The sequence below is a fragment of the Gorilla gorilla genome, chromosome 14, assembly GCF_029281585.2.
Source record: "Gorilla gorilla gorilla isolate KB3781 chromosome 14, NHGRI_mGorGor1-v2.1_pri, whole genome shotgun sequence".
Taxonomy (NCBI): domain Eukaryota; kingdom Metazoa; phylum Chordata; class Mammalia; order Primates; family Hominidae; genus Gorilla; species Gorilla gorilla.
This window is the reverse complement of record NC_073238.2, coordinates 33,442,469-33,455,340: the sequence shown is the minus strand read 5'-3', so window position 1 is coordinate 33,455,340 and position 12,872 is coordinate 33,442,469.

Below are 12,872 nucleotides of genomic sequence, written 5' to 3'. Positions count from 1 at the left end.
AAATACCTAGGAATACAACTAACAAGGGATATGAAGGACCTCTTCAAGGAGAATTACAAACCACTGCTCAAGGAAAAAGAGAGGACACAAACAAATGGAAAAATGTTCTGTGCTCATGGATAGGAAGAATCAATATCATGAAAATGGCCATACTGCCCAAAGTAATTTACAGATTCAATGCTATCCCCATCAAGCTACCATTGACTTTCTTCACAGAATTAGAAAAAACAACTTTAAATTTCATATGGAACCAAAAAAGAGCCTGTATAGCCAAGACAATCCTAAGCAAAAAGAACAAATCTGGAGGCATCACACTACCTGACTTCAAACTATACTACAAGGCCGCAGTAACCAAAACAGCATGGTACTGGTACCAAAACAGATATATAGACCAATGGAACAGAAAAGAGGCCTTAGAAATAATGCCACACATCTACAACCATCTGATCTTTAACAAGCCTGACAAAAGCAAGCAATGGGAAAAGGATTCCCTATTTAATAAATGATGTTGTGAAAACTGGCTAGACATATGCAGAAAACTGAAACTGAACCCCTTCCTTACACGTTATACAAAATTAACTCAAGATGGATTAAAGGCTTAAACGGAAAACCTAAAACCATAAAAACCCTAGAAGAAAACCTAGGCAATACCACTCAGGACATAGGCATGGGCAAAGACTTCATGACTAAAACACCAAAACCAATGGCAACAAAAGCCAAAATTGACAAATGGGATCTAATTAAACCAAAGAGCTTCTGCACAGAAAAAAAAAAAAAAAAACTCTCATCAGAGTGGACAGTCAACCTACAGAATGAGAGGAAATTTTTGCAATCTATCCATCTGACAAAGGGCTAATATCTAGAATCTACAGGGAACTTAAACAAATTTACAAGAAAAAAACAACCCCATCAAAAAGTGAACAAAGGATATGAACAGACACTTCTCAAAAGAAGACATTTATGCAGCCAACAAACATATGAAAAAAAAGCTCATCATCACTGGTCATTAGAAATGCAAATGAAAACCACAATGAGATACCATCTCATGCCAGTTAGAATGGTGATCATTAAAAGGTCAGGAAACAACAGATGCTGGAGAGGATGTGGAGAAATAGGAACCCTTTTACACTGTTGGTGGGAGGGTAAATTAGTTCAACCATTGTGGAAGACAGTGTAGCGATTCCTCAAGGATGTAGAACCAGAAATACCATTTGACCCAGCAATCCCATTACTGGGTATATACCCAAAGAATTATATATAATTCTACTATAAAGACACATGCACATGTATGTTTACTGCGGCACTGTTCACAGTAGCAAAGACTTGGAACCAACCCAAATGCCCATCAATCATAGACTGGATAAAGAAAGTGGGTCACATATACATTATGGAATACTATGCAGCCATAAAAAAGGATGAGTTCATGTCATTTGCCAGGGACATGGATGAAGCTAGAAACCATCATTCTCAGCAAACTAACAGAGGAACAGAAAACCAAACACCACATGTTCTCACTCTTAAGTGGGAGTTGAACAATGACAACACAGGGACACAGGGAGGGGAACATCCCACACGGGGGCCTGTCACAGGGTGGGGGGCTAGGGGAAGGATAGCATTAGGAGAAATACCTAATGTAGGTGACAGGTTGATGGGTGCAGCAAACCACCATGGCACATATTTACCTATGTAACAAACCTACATATTCTACACATGTATCCCAGAACTTAAAGTATAATTTTTAAAAAAGACTTCACCAATATTATTTATTTTTCCTGTTGCCTCAGGTTCCAACGTGGCTCAACATGGCAGTTGCTGATCCTGACTTTGCTTAAAATTTGGTACTTTATCACAAATTTTAAAATTAATTTTGATTTCTCAAAATATTGATTAAAATGTTTATCTCTACTATTGAGTTTTTGGGCACGCCTTTAAATTTTGCATGCAAGATAAGCACCTTACTCAGTTGTAGGATGTTGATAGTGATAAGGACATTAGCAAAGGAAATATTGAAAAGCTCATGAATACTGTTGCATAATTCTTCTTAGAGACAATAGTTTCTTGGTATAGGATAGAACAATTGCTAAAGGGCAGGTGACCTCCTACATAGCATGAAAAGATGTGTCATGATCTTGGTATTTGTAATTTGTTCCCTTTCACTCTGCTCAACTAAAACAAGGATGAAAAACATTTTTCCATTAAAGATTATTAATTTTAAAAATTGAGTCAGAAAAAATAAATGCAAATTAATTTTATTTTATTTTAAAATTATTTTAATCTTTTGCTTTAAAGAAAACACTGAGTTTATGGGTCACTTTACAAGTGAAATAAGAACACAGATTTGGGGGTAATAAACATAATTTAGCACCAAATATATTTGTTCTAATTTATTTCACAGTTCAAAAACAAAGTGTAAGAGTAGAAAAAGGAAAGAAAGAAGAAAGGAGAGAGAGCAAAGTACAGAAAAAGTTACAATAATCAAAATAAAAATCAAGAGAAAAGGGAAAAGAAAGACTAACAGAGACATAAATGGAAAGATAGTCGTATGACTTAAAAAAAAATGGTGAAGAGACAGAGAGATACTAGTCCACCAGGAGAGCAAGACCACCCAGAGGCAAAACTCCTTATCCAAGGAATTCAGAAGTAATTAGACATCCCTATTATGTAAATCTGGCATCTGGTATGAGATTTCTTTTCCAAAAATTTCTGAGTAACCAGAATTTCTATGCATCTCTGGAATGCATGTATTCTAAACTCATTGTGCAACCCTTGCTGACATCAAGGCACCAAAATGTCTATAAATGTAATTGTTTACCATGACCTCTGTGGCTAATATGGTAAAAATTACCCTTAAGCTCCCACTTTAAGGTCCATAAATACCCTAAGGAAAAATCTACTGCAGTGGCGTACTCATTCCTCTCTTGCTGAGGAGCCCTGCTGCACTCCGCTGCAGCGTTCTTTCCATCTAATACAGCTTTCCTTTCCAAATCTATACAGTTGTTGGTAAATTCTTCTTACTACCCACAAGCCAACCACACTCCACTGCCTGGGCTGTGACAGCTCGCGTGGCAGTCCATATAAATGCACAGTCTACAAATCCATCTAACCACAAAAAGAAAACAATGATAAAGAGAGCTGCACAAAGGAAAATAGAGAAAGGAAGCAAAATGAATGAGGTTAGATACATTCTTAGGTGGAATAATAACCCCATCTTGGAGTAGGTTAGTCTTGCCACCAAAACTTTTAAAAACATGATTTTTTTCATAATTGTGCATATAATCCGGGATCTTACTCACCTCTTAATGTTCACTCTAATACATAAGATAAAATTAATCTGAAGATCTTTAGTCCTCAAAATGGAGACTTTTTAATCCTTCTAGGAAAGTTTTATCACCTTGGATAGATTTTTTTCCTCTAGATAATCTTGAATTAATTTTACAGTGAAAAGTATTACTGGTATTTTATTAAATTGTATTCAATTTATGCATTGGCATGTATATATTCAATAATATTACTTTTAACCAACAAAAGAGTTTGTCTCTGAATTTATTCATTTTTTTCTCAAAAAATATTACCACTTTTTATATGAACAGATACTTCCCAAAAGAAAACATGTATACGGCCAATAAGCATATGAAAAAAAAAATGCTCAGCTTGACTATTCATTAGAGAAATGCAAATCAAAATCACAATGAGATACCATCTCACACCAGTCAGAAGGACTGTTATTAAAAAGTCAAAAAATGGCTGGGCACGGTGGCTCACACCTTAAATCCCAGCACTTTGGGAGGCCAAGGTGGGCAGATCATGAGGTCAGGAGATTGAGACCATTCTGGCTAACACGGTGAAACCCCGTCTCTAATAAAAAATACAAAAAAAAATTAGCTGGGCGTGGTGGCGGGCGCCTGTAGTCCCAGCTACTTAGGAGGCTGAGGCAGGAGAATGGCCTGAACTCGGGAGGTGGAGCTTGCAGTGAGCCGAGATCGCACCACTGCACTCAGCCTGGGCGACAGCGAGACTCCGTCTCAAAAAAAAAAAAAAGAAAAGTCAAAAAATAAAAATTCAAAGAGAATTTTTTTACTTTTATGGCATGACTTCTAATATTTTTATATCCTTAACACTTTATACAAAAAAATCAAAGGAAGAAGAAGAACATTTAAGTTTACTTTGTTTCATTTTTCAGAGTTAATAGTTGTTTCACATTGTCACCAAGATTTGATTTTTAAATGTTGATCTTGTATCCTGCAACCCTTGATAAATTTCCTTGTAAATTATAGTTCTTTAAAGACACCATAGTATGCTTTACACATATATTTCTTCTATGAATAAATAGATTTTTATTTTTTTCTCCCCAATATTAATACCTTTAAAAAAAAACTTTATTTCAGTGGTTAGCACATGTTGAATAGAAGTGGTGAGAGCATGAATACTTGCATTCTTCCTAATCTTAAAGGGGCATGCATTCAAGATTTTATCATATGTTATAATGGTTGCTATAGGTTTTTCATAATTGCCCTTTATTGGACTGGAGAGGTTCCCTTTCATTTCCAATGTACTTAGAATTTTTTACAGACATGAATGGATGTTAAAACAAATGATTTTCTGCCTCTATTGGCGTTCACCACCACACCCAGCTAATTTATTTTATTTTATTTTATTTTATTTTATTTTTATTTTTAGTAGAGTTGGGTTTCGCCGTGTTAGCCAGGATGGGCTCGATCTCCTGACCTCCTGATCCGCCTGCCTCAGCCTCCCAAATTGCTGGGATTACAGGCACTAGCCACTGCGCCCGGCTGAGGACATGTCTTTAAAAAGGTAGCATAACTCCTATTTCTAGCCGCTCTTGCAACTAAAGGTGGCTGTGTACAGAATAACTCTATTCCTCTATATCCTGTTTGGACAAACCATCTTTCCATTGATTTAAGCACACTTTCAGAATAAAACGTAATTTCTTATCTCAGGAATTCCAAAGTCTAATGGAAGAGGCAAGCTTATATTCAATAATTTAGCAAAGCAGATTGTGCTTGGCAATAATGAAGTAATTCAATATATAAAACATAAGAAAAGAAGGAAATATCTGTTTCATAGTTGTAATTAATTAGAACTTTACTATGCAGAATGGGTAGAGAGGCATTCCTCAAAAGATTAAGAGAGGTATAAAGTAAATGTAAATGTCAACTATAGGGGTTTCCTTAGGCAGAGAATCATGCTTTAGGGTAAATGAAGGTGACACTGGTATTCAGGTTCCTTTGGAGAAGGCAACAATAAAAGTAGAGTTATCATTTATGAGATCCAAGAAGCCCAAGAAAAGATAATAAGAGCCCAAGCCACAGCAGACTCAGACTTTTTTTCCTAAATAAAAAGGAACGAATACCTAAATATGACAAAAGTCAAGGTATCTTTTAAGAAAGTTACGCTTCCTTTGAAGCACAACAGAAATCAAAGATAGTCACCCTACAGCACTCCTTGCCTCTCTTCCAAGGATACAGCTATGTATTGTTTTTTAAAAAAGGTAAAGGGAATATATCACTTGACCATGTCTCTTTCCAAGGTGAATTTCTCCAAAAGCACAACTTTGGGGCACTTGTATGAGATATAGTTTAAACCCCACTGAATTTAATTTCCCACCCTCCCAGACACTTACCTTTATTATTTTCTCATATTTGTTTGCTTTTGTTTCCTTAATATAGTCCAGGAAATGTATTTGTGGGCCGTCCTACAGGAGAAGTTATAATGAATGGAAAAATGTGAAGAACCTTCTATTCTCCCAAGAGTATATGGCAAAGAGGGTTTAATTGGACCCAAAATATCAGTGTGGAAGGGTCACATAACTGATACTATAAAGTAACACATTGTCTTACAAAATTTTCATTCTTAGGCTGAAATATTACCTTCTTCATCAAACTTACCTGACCGCATGTTTGATGTTGTTTGAGTAAAATATAATACTCTTTTATTTCCCAAATGCACACAGACACACACACACACACACACACACACACATTATGTTTTGGGAAATATATGTGCTATAGTATCTATATTTATTCACTTCTTAAATTTGTACTTAATTAAAATGACAAAATGAATTTGCTGAAAGGAGTTGGTAAAATGATCAGCTGTATTCAGTCACATAACTATTGTTTAGTCTTAGTAATGAAAATAGGAAAAAAAAAAAAAAAAAGCAGCCAGGTGCAGTGGCTCACGCCTGTAATCCCAGCACTCTGGGAGGCCAAGGTGGGTGGATCACCTGAGGTCGGGAGTTCGAGACCAGCCTAGCCTGGCCAGCATGGTGAAACCTCATCTCTACCAAAAATACAAAAATTAGCTGGGCGTGGTGGCACACACCTGTAACCTCAGCTACTGGAGAAGCTGAGGTAAGAGAATCGCTTGAACCTGGGAGGCGGTGCTTGCAGTAAGCCGAGATTGCGCTACTGCACTCCAGCCTGGGTGACAGAGTGAGACTCCACCTCAGTCAAAAAAAAAAAATGAAAATAGAAAAAACCAACAGACACTAAAAGCTAAGAAAATAGTGTGTTCATTTTGGAATCTAATTCAAAATTCATTATAATGAATTTTAACGGGCCACCAAAGGCATGTGTTGAAGTTCACTGAATATTATTCAATGTTTGAGAATTACAGGCAGCACACATATTTCATTTGTAGCAATGTCTGATTTGTTTTGCATCTATATATTTGCATTTATTTAAAACAAAAAACGTCAAAATATATTTCATCTGTTATTTGGAAAAAACATTGAGTAACTAATTGTCCAAATATAGCTCTCTATTTTCTAATCTTTAATTAACAATGCTTCTTATTTAAAAAAATAACTTATTTCAAAATAACTGACATTTAATGCTTTTACATTTTTTAAAGTGTTCATGCACATCTATTTAATTTCTAGATATCGTGAGGGAATCGTCACTGTATCTGGAAGCCAGATGCCAAAGATGTTCAGTTATTATCAATGTATCAGTGCATAAAGGATTGAAAATGATTCTTCATGCCATAATTTATCTGAATATTCATTCCTTTAGAACACTGTTTTCCACCAATAGTAACAAGACTTGGAACAAAATAAAATAGCAATATCATGTGCATTTTCTATTTCTGCACTTTTCCACTTCTGGAAATAGTCATAGAATCATTTTGTGACAGATTAATATCATCCATGATCCTAAGTCACTAAGAATAAGTGTTAGATTCTTTGGGTTAAATTGCCATAAGGACTGAATTTATTTTTTTAACCAATTCCCTAAAGAATCAACTGATTTTTAGTTTTACAGCATATGTATGACCTCTCCATCCATTTTGCCTTAATTCTAGCTCTTTTTATCCTTCAGTGGTGAGAATGAGAAAACCTGGATGCATGAGGCTATGGTTGATTTGAAAAGTACTTTTTAAACATTTGGAAGTTTTTCAAAACCAAAAGCGTATTTGCCAAGTGATCTTTTCCACCTACAGTTTAAATCCATGTGCAACCTAAGAGAAATTTAGACCATATGCTAGTTCAGATTGACTTACATTAAAATCATGAAAATTTTATTTAATAGCTCTTTGACACACAGGGGGTGTTTAAATTAAGCTTCTCTAAATTTTACATTTTTCAAAATACACTCTGTTTTCTATCTACCCTCAACTACTCCTCACTACTCTCCAGGAAAATATCAGATTTAATTCAGGAGATGTAAGTTGGATGTTTTCAGTCCATCAACAATAATTAAGTAATTTAAAAAGCATTCTTTCTTTTCACTTCTTCTCTAGCTTTTGTTTGTTTGTTTAGTTATCTCTGTGCAAGTTCAGAACAGTTTTATTTATATTAGGATCAATAATCTGAGGAATGAAATAAATTGTTGCATTTGTTGCAATAAATGAGTTTATGCTCCCTTTACAGAACATTAAGGACATGAACTTTTAAGAAAGTTTTAATGTTTCACTATAAATGATACTTGAGCCTTCTATTAGAATAGATAAGGTAAACTTATGTAAAGAAAAAATAAAAATCTTCTCTTTCTCATCTGCGTTTGCAATCCCACATGCACTGAAGTAATCAATGTTAATGGTTTTCTGTCCATTCGGCCACACCTCTAATGGATGGAATTTATGTAGTGTAATTCTTTGTCAGGTACAACTACACATGAGTAAAACTAGGTGTGATTTAGAACTCAAGATTAGGATTTTTAACTAGTAGTGAAATGGGAAGGGAAAAGCAAAAGTAAAATATACATCAACTAATGGCAGAATGGTGTATAGAAGGGAGTCATCTGTATATATGACATCTGATGGCCCCGCCACTCAGCTAACCCATCCACACATGAAATAATAAGTAGGCAAGTGCATTGAAAATTGTAAGTGTGACAGAAAGGTCACCACGTGATTGCTACTATTATATCGTTTTATTATTTTGTTCTCCCAACAATGTGTAGCTCAAATTTATACTACAGGCTGTTCATATCCCTTAACAAAATATCCATTAATTTATGAATTTGATAAAATTCTAACTTACTGCAGTGCCCTACAAATAATAGTTTGGCCCATCTGTGGTGATGACTGTTCTGGAAGATCTTTCTGATGTTGAATAACTAATATTGTGTTTCAATGTTACTATTAGGTTGGTGCAAAAATAATTGCGATTTTTGCCATTAATCACAACTACATTTGCGTGAACCTAATAGTAATTTAACATTCTGTATCTAACATTTGTGGACACTGATCGAATATGCAGTATTCTGGGGAGAAGTTGGTGGAAGAGATGTGTGTTGTTTTGTGAAAGATAGTATTCTGAGGGAAGGCAGAAAAGGGATATACATATAAGAAAATAGTGGATCTTGATCAGATGCACACTTGTTCCTATTTACAAGAAGTCTACTCTGTGTTACTGAACAAATCAACTTACATGAAGTCAACTAATTCCAAAGAATTTACCGTCTAGAGAAATTCACATTTGTAATAATAAATAGTTTTCTTAATGACAGAAATTTTATAATATGTCTTTTTTACTTTATAGCTATAACCGTAGAGTTATAAAATCTAAATACAGACAAGCCTACCCAGTGTTTGATTATATTCAATGATGTTTAAAAGTAATGGCCTCTCTTTTGTTCTTACTGGGAAAATTATCATTAGCATAGTGCTTCATGCAGGCTCTTATTACTTCTATCTCCCATTGTTATGATTGGCAAAGCACAAAGCCATGCTCAAATTGGAATGCTTGGGCACATTGCAGTATTTATCACAGGGTGGACTGGATACTGAGTTTCTTAATTTATAAATATTTCTTTCCAATGCAAAATTCATGAAGGCTTAATGTTGGGAAATGTCTGAATGGCTATAAATTCCCTTCCTAATTCCCTCCCCTCAATGCATACCCATTTTTTTTGGCTCATTCTTAGAACTGTAGCTGTTCTTGAATCTTTGATGGGTTGAAGCTAATCCACATTCGGATTTTACAATGTCATATAATTGCCAAAATTCTACCCTTCAAAACACTTCTTTCTTTCTTTTTTTTCTCTTACATTTCCTCAAAGAAAATTAGTGAAAAAACAATTTTTTATTTGGTCTGAAACTTTATGGTGGAAATCTGAGGACAGGAAGAAATTTAGGGACTTGTTCATGCACTATTGATTTGGCGAATGCCTGGAATATATTTTTTTCTCTCTGCACAATGCAAAGTAGTTGCACTCACAAAGTATCAATTAGAAAAAGAAATTCTTTCCACATTTCATCAGAGTTTTAAGTGGTTACACTACAATAATCCCCAGCTATTTGGGAAATGGTAAAAAAAAAAAAAAAAAAACTTTGAAGATCAGGCCATCATTATTATTTTCACTAAAACCTAAAAATTCAGCCACAATATGTCAAACCAGTTGGGACAGGACTTCCTTCCACTAATTTAGTTTTTACTGCTGGATACCTGATGGGCTACTTACTATATCAGGTGTCTCATAGGGCAAATTGTACCTGGAGATAAAAAAAAGAAGAAAAAAACAGGCTCCACCCCCTAGCAGCAGAATACAGCAGAACATTTAGGTACCCACAGAACATAAACCAAAATGGACTGTATCCTGGATTTTAACAAACATTAAGAATTTTTTAAAAACTGAAAGCCTGTAGAATGTATCCTCCAGCCAAAATGGCATCAAATTAAAAATAAAAAAGTAAAATAACAGCAGAATCTTAAATACTTGAAAAATAAACAGCATACTTTTTTAGTTCTTTTTTTTACATTTTTATTTATTTTAAGTTCTGGGGTAGGTGTGAAGGATGTGCAGGTTTGTTACATAGGTAAATTTGTGCCATGGTGGTTTTCCCTACCTATCAACCCATCACCTCGGTTTAAGCCCAGCATGCATTAGAGATTTTTCCCAATGCTCTCCCTCTCCCTCCCCCATCCATAGGCCCCAGTGTGTGTTGCTTACTTCCGTGTGTCCATGTGTTCTCATTGTTCAGCTCCTACTTATAAGTGAGGACATTAGATGTTTGGCTTTCTGTTTCTGCATTAGTTTCCTGAGGATAATGGCTTCCTATTCCATCCATGTCCCTGCAATGGACATGATCTCCTTCATTTTAATGGCTGCATAGTATTCCATGTTGTATGGGTACTGCATTTTCTTCATCCAGTCTATTACCGATGGGCATTTAGGTTGATTCCATGTCTTTGCTATTGTGAATAGTGCTAAACAGCAGGCACACTTCTAAGGGGAACGTCTCAAGGGAAACAATTAAATATATTAAACTGAATAAAAATAAAAATACAACATATCAAACTTGATTTAACACAGTTGACGTCAGTGCTGAGAGGAAAACGTATTTCACTAAATATATATAATAGAAAAGTAGAAATCTCTCAAATAAAAATTCAAGCTATCACATCAAGAAAGTAGAAAATAGTAGCAAAATAAAATCAAAACAAATATAAGAAAGAATATAATAAGGATAAGAGCAGAAATAAATGAAACAGCCAAAAGAAAACAACAAAGAAAAGCAAAGAAATAAAGCTGGTTCTTTGAAAATATCTATAAAATTGACAAACCTTAACTAATAATGATAAAGAAAAAAGGGATGTCATAAATTACCAATTTCATGAATGAAATGGGCTAACATTAGCAGTAGAACTCAGCAGTGTACACGAAGAATTACACAGCATGTCCCAGTGACGTTTACTCCAGTGACTGCACACCTAGACATTCATCCCACTGAAATAAAAACTTTTTTTCTGCACTTGTAATTGGCTTCCCCTCTGCTTTTGTTGGCAAGAGCAGGTCGGTGTCCCAGGCTTAGAATCCATTTTTCTCTCTCTCCGTCTGTCTCTCTGTCTCCGTCTCTGTCTTTGTCTCTGTCTCTCTCTCTCTCTCTCTTTTTTTGACAGAGTCTTGCTTTGTCGCCCAGGTTGCAGTGATGCGATCTCGGCTCACTGCAAGCTCCACCTCCCGGGTTCACGCCATTCTCCTGCCTCCCGAGCAGCTGGGACTACAGGCGCCCACCACCATGCCCGCTAGTATTTTGTATTTTTAGTAGAGATGAGGTTTCACCGTGTTAGCCAGGATGGCCTTTATCTCCTGATCTTATGATCCGCCCGCCTCAGCCTCCCAAAGTGCTGGGATTACAGGCGTGAGCCACAGTGCCTGGCCAGAATGCATTTTTCCTCCCACACCAAAGCACCTGCAGTATGGGTGAAGCAGCCTGGAACCTGGCTGCATAAGCCTGCACAGCAGGAGGGTCCCAGCAGGAGGGTCGAGGTGCCACTGCCTGGGTCCAGCTCACAGGCTGCCAGGGAGGCTCCGATCTGGCTCCCTGGTGCTGGCAGTGTCCTGTTCCCAGGATCTGCACGTGGGGGTGCCTTCCTGCATCTCCCCATCAGTGGTAGGTGCTCCTCCCAGTCCCGTCTTGCAGGCCTGGAGACAGCGGCCTGCACCTCAACCCTACTGCATGCCAGTGAAGCGAAGCACCCCGGGCCAGAAGCCCCACAGCTGTTGGCCCTGGTTTGCACACCAGGCAGGGGGCACCACAGCAGGAGCTAGCAGCCCAGCCCTGATTCTGTGGCCCCGAGTGCCCCGTTCCTGATGGCCCTGTGTTCTGGGTGCGGACCCCCAGGAGGAGCAGGTGTGGAAGGCACCTCAGGCAGGCCCTGGGCTCCGTGGGCGTCTTGTGCTCGGAGATTTTGAGGCCATTTGCATCCAGCTCCGCCAACCAGAGCTCTAAGCTGCAGCGGCGGCCACCCGCAACAGCGCCACCACTAGTGTCTTGGGGGCTTTCTTCAGAGGAGGCTGTCAGCATCCTCGAGTTCCAGGCGCTCTAGCCCCAGTCCTGCTTCAAGAGGCTTTTTCCCACCACAGGCTTCTCCTCAGTGGCCAGAAAGCTGGGCCAACTCCCATGAACTTTGCCAGTAACGCAAGGCTGTCACTGACATTTGTGGCGCCAAGACTTGCGCACGCGGATTGCACACATCGGTCACTTCCTGCACCACGTGCAATGACACGCGCACGCCTCACGCGCACGCCGCATAACGTCTGAGGCGCGCGCCCCGCACGCGCGCCCCGCACGCGCGCCCCGCACGCGCGCCCCGCACGCGCGCCCCGCACGCGCGCCCCGCACGCGCGCCCCGCACGCGCGCCCCGCACGCGCGCCCCGCACGCGCGCCCCGCACGCGCATAACGGCTTGGCTTACCTGTAACGGGTACGCTTCGCTTCGCGTTCCTCGCTTGGCCTTGCGTTCCTAGCTTGGCTTGGCTGTTAGTCGCTTTGCCTGGTGTTTCTTGCTTGGATTGGCGTTTCCTCCCTCGCATTCCTTTGCTGGGCTTGACCTTTTCTCTGCTGGGTTTGGCATTCCCTTGACTGGGCTGGGTGTTTCCTTGGGAGGGGGGGCTTGGCCTTTC